Genomic DNA, 740 nt, shown 5'->3' on the forward strand with positions numbered 1-740 from the left:
GGACCTCAAGATCATGGTCTGAGCCAAAACCAAGAGCCAGCCAGCTGCTCAACCGACTGAGTCACCTAGGTGCCCCTGGAGAGTATTTTAACAATATTAAGGTTTCTGGTCTATTTATTTATGTTTTCCTTAATTTCCTTCAACAATATTCAATATGTAAGTCGTCTACTCCTTTTGTTAAATCTATTCCTAAGTACTTTATTCTTGATAAGTTGTATTTTTTTTTATTTCATTTTCAGAGCAAATGTTTTACTTCATTGGGAGCAATTGGAATCCTCTGTGATTGCTGTTGCTTTACTTAGTAACACTGGCCACAAGGCCTTCTGTGGGCAGGTATCCAAAGTCTGGATCTCTTATGGGGCACATGTGTGAGCTCTTTGAATGTCACCCTTACACAGGAGCCAAGCTAATCTTCTCTGTTTCATTCCAATTTTATTTTTTTTTTAATTTTTTTAAAATTTTTATTTATTTATGATAGTCACAGAGAGAGAGAGAGAGAGAGAGAGGGGCAGAGACACAGGCAGAGGGAGAAGCAGGCTCCATGCACCGGGAGCCCGATGTGGGATTTGATCCCGGGTCTCCAGGATCACGCCCTGGGCCAAAGGCAGGCGCCAAACCGCTGCGCCACCCAGAGATCCCTCATTCCAATTTTAGTATAGGTGCTGCTGAAGCAAGCACCGTATGAGCTCTTAGGAGGGCCCCACAGATCTCCACAGAGCACAGTTCCCTTGGTACAGGAT

General features: G+C 43.6%; 1 non-coding gene across 1 annotated transcript; it reads right to left on the reverse strand.

Moving 5' to 3' along the window:
* Positions 1-351: 351 nt before the first annotated feature.
* On the reverse strand, positions 352-458 carry LOC112934356 (U6 spliceosomal RNA). Its single transcript, XR_012001889.1, has one exon. It is a non-coding gene; the product is annotated as a U6 spliceosomal RNA (small nuclear RNA).
* Between the last annotated feature and the right edge of the window lie 282 nt (positions 459-740).

This window comes from Vulpes vulpes, chromosome 5, assembly GCF_048418805.1.
Source record: "Vulpes vulpes isolate BD-2025 chromosome 5, VulVul3, whole genome shotgun sequence".
NCBI lineage: Eukaryota > Metazoa > Chordata > Mammalia > Carnivora > Canidae > Vulpes > Vulpes vulpes.